Below are 3,696 nucleotides of genomic sequence, written 5' to 3'. Positions count from 1 at the left end.
TGTTTTTTGAGTGGTTTTGTGGCCTCGTCACCTGGGAAATCATCCTCATTTCGTCTCCCAAGTGACTCATGATTCTCAAAACCTTGCCAAGATCATGTCACTTCACTCCATGACCAAACCCTAATTTCTTTCTCTAGGGAAAATTCCTTTTTTCTATTAAAGGAATAACCCCATCTGCCCTAGGTTGTGAAGCAACCTATATTTCTACTCATCCAAAAATCCCCAAATAATTCTTATAAATTGTTTGGGTCATATCTTCCTCAAATATGGAAAAAAATTCATTAGCCATATTTGTCATCATGCTCAATAAATTCATTTCCTATTTTGTCCTAAATGGCACATTGTGAAGCAAGTGCTATTTATCTTTTCTCATTTGACCCCAAACTTTTTGGACATCTTTTCCTGTCCAAATAATTGACCTGTGCCGAAATTAAAATTTAGTTTCCCAGCCAAACTTCCTCAGTGATTTTTCAAACTTTCTGCCAGACAGAAGGCATTGTGAAGGACGTACTAGCTAGGGTTATCCAAATGAGTAGAAATTTGGCACACTCCTTAATGTGCTCATATTAGCACACTCCTACAAATTTAAGCTCCATCCCTTGATATATGTGAGCACAAGACCAAATCTTTGGTTCTGGCAACATTTTCAGATTGTGAAGCAAGTATATTTTATATTCCTTCATTTTGCCTGACAATTTTCCAGAGCATTTTCATGACCATAAAACTTCTCTCCACAAAAATTTGGACCAATTCATTATGCCAATACTCCTCTAGAATATTTTCAAGTTTTTGTCCAGAGGAGATGTTTGTGAAGCAAGTACCACTTTGACTTGTCCAATTGGTATGAAATTTTTACAATATCTTAGTATGGCCAAATCATTAGGCCTTGCCAAATTTGAGCTCAAGTGGCATCACCATATGAGTGCATCATCCTAATCTAGTTTCTGGACCAGTTTATGTGGTTGTTAAGCAACTACATTAAATCTTGATACTAATCCTCTCCAAGTTACCAGGGTGAAAGTCCTTCTTACCCTAAACCTACCAGACTACTCCATTGCCTCCAATCACTTCCCTGTTGATCAGCAGTACACGACTAAGTTTACTGCAGTAAACTTCAGAGGTTAGTCAGCTTTTAACCTGAGTAGTTTGTACCGAGCTACCACATCAGTTGTAACCTACCCTGGATGAACTACGCACTAGACAACGTTTGCAAGCCTTTGGCACTTTCTCCTCGCCAGCTCACGCGGTCACTACCTCTCCGGCATGCCGTGGCCGCGTCCAGGATGGCTTCTTGCTTGGGCCCCTCCTCCTCTCGTCGCCTTCGCGCTCGTGAGCATGTCCAACAGCTTCACCGTGTCGTCGCCATCCCCTTGGAGTCTTCTCCCCCTCCGTCAGCCCCTCCGTCAGCTCTCGTCGCCGCGCACCCACGGACGCACTATGGCCGACCGAGCCTTAATGGCGCTGTGGCCGCTTCTCCTCTGCGCCCTCGGTCCCTCTTGCACTATGCATCGCTGTAGCTCGTTCGCACCCCTCTCGTCATGATCCCGTGCCCTCCTATGCCCGCTGAGCCTCGCCAGAGCTTTGGCCGAGCTCGAGCGGCGGCACCCGAGTCACGGCCAAGCGTCCACGGCCTCCCCTCCCTCGCCCAGCTATATATTGTAGCGACCTCAAACGGTCAAGTCTCTATGCTTTAGTGTCATCCCTGGATCGGTAATGCTGACACACACAGTACTCCAAGGATTTATAACAGAGTAGCAATCACACACTTATTACATTGAATGTCTCCAAAAGAGAACTTATTACAATAAATATGGCTTAAGGCCATCTAATACGATAACAACGGAAGGCTTGGAAGATAAAGTGAATCCATCAACTCCAACGGCATAGCTGAGCTGCACGGCAACGACCTAGCGAACCTTACTTCTCGTCTGAAAAGTCTGCAACATGATACGTTGCAGCCTAAAAACGGGTCAGCACATGGAATATGTTGGCAACGTAACACAGTATAGCAATGAACAGAATAATGCTAACACTATATGCATATATGGCTGGTGTAGGCTCTATGGTTATAATGTTTTTGCGAAAAGCCAATTTTTCCCTACAACAAAGGAATAAGTTTTATTTTAACTATCATGGTAGTTGAAACATCACTGAGAAGGTTCCTCCAACTCAATCCCAATTAAGGTAATTCATTAAACCTAGTCAAATTATATTAAGAGTGATGAGATACAATAGGATAATGCAAATACTAGATACTCAAGATGTCCATAACCGGGGACACGGCTAACCATGATTAGATTGTACACTCTGCAGAGGTTTGCGCACTTTTACCCACAAGACTCGATCTCCTCCGTTGGATTTCTCGTACTACATGGTGTTTTAGAAACGGATGACCGAGACACAGTCTTTCAGAAGCATTAACTCTTTACTCTGGGTAGACAGTTACACCTACTTTCCCTCTACATCTGCTAGCCCACCACTGAAAGAGGTCACACAACTTACTCAAACTATGCCAGAGCCCATAATGGCTTGTGGCTGCACACGGAAGTTTCTAGCATGAAAAATCTTAAGATCCCTTTGAGCCTGGGTGGCGGACCGTAGGAAAATCACACGGGTACTCCAGGATATCCTAGGACAACACTGGATTCTCCAGGAGCCCAAACAAGCAATCCACCCAGATGTGTATTAAAGTTGCCACCTTAAGTTGAACCATTAATTAACAATCTCACATCTGTCATGGATACACTCGAACCCAATCCATGTCTACAAGCATAGCATAGCAATATAAGCATAACGTAGAAGTAACTCCCAAGGGTTTGATAATAAAACAGGGCAATAGGTTCTACCTCATCAACTACTTCCCAAACCCACAAGTTAAATCACATCCTAATCATGCAGTGTTTGAGGATTGGAACTAATGCATAAAAACTGGGTATGAAAAGAGTATGATCAATGTGTTACTTGCCTTGCTGACGATCCGCAAAACCGAGGGACTCGTAGTAGCACGCTTCGCACTCTGGGAATTCTATCGCAAAAAAAAATAGCATACATAAGCAATAAATCAAAGATGCACGGGTAAAACTCGAATAAGAAGAACTAACCAAAAAGTTCAACTTAAGAACTCCGGTTTGCAAAAAGAATCAAAACAAATGGAGCAACGAAACTCAAACTGCGAAAGAAACAAGATCCGATTACTAATCTGAACTGGAGTCAAATTTTACCGTACCAAAATCTTGTTCAAGTTGGTTAAACAGAAAGAGGGTTTCGAGATGAAGAACTAGGCGCTTGAATCGCCTGATTCTGATAAACGAGCGAAAAAATAAAGTAAAACAAAAATCGGATCAGAAATCGCGATCGAAAATAATTATGGAAAACCCGAGAAAAAGAAAACGGACGAACAGGCTAACGAACGAACGTTCATTGTCTGTGACTAACGGGCGAAAACCGTTCTTTAAAACGAACGTGCGTATGAATGTCCGCTAAATAAACTAAACCGAGAAAACCAACGAACCGATCTAAAAAAGGTAACTAGAGTTTTTTTTTAAAAACTGACGGTTTTTACCTAAACCGAAAAAACCCGAACGGCGAGATTTGCGAACTCCGGCGGCTTCCGGCGAGCGGGGCGGTGGCGTGGGCGACGAAGGGATGGCGCGGGTGCTGCGGCGGCGAGGGGGGCAGCGCGCGGGGCGGCGAGGC

The sequence above is a fragment of the Triticum dicoccoides genome, unplaced genomic scaffold, assembly GCF_002162155.2.
Source record: "Triticum dicoccoides isolate Atlit2015 ecotype Zavitan unplaced genomic scaffold, WEW_v2.0 scaffold59343, whole genome shotgun sequence".
NCBI classification, from domain to species: domain Eukaryota; kingdom Viridiplantae; phylum Streptophyta; class Magnoliopsida; order Poales; family Poaceae; genus Triticum; species Triticum dicoccoides.
This window is presented reverse-complemented; position numbering follows the sequence as displayed.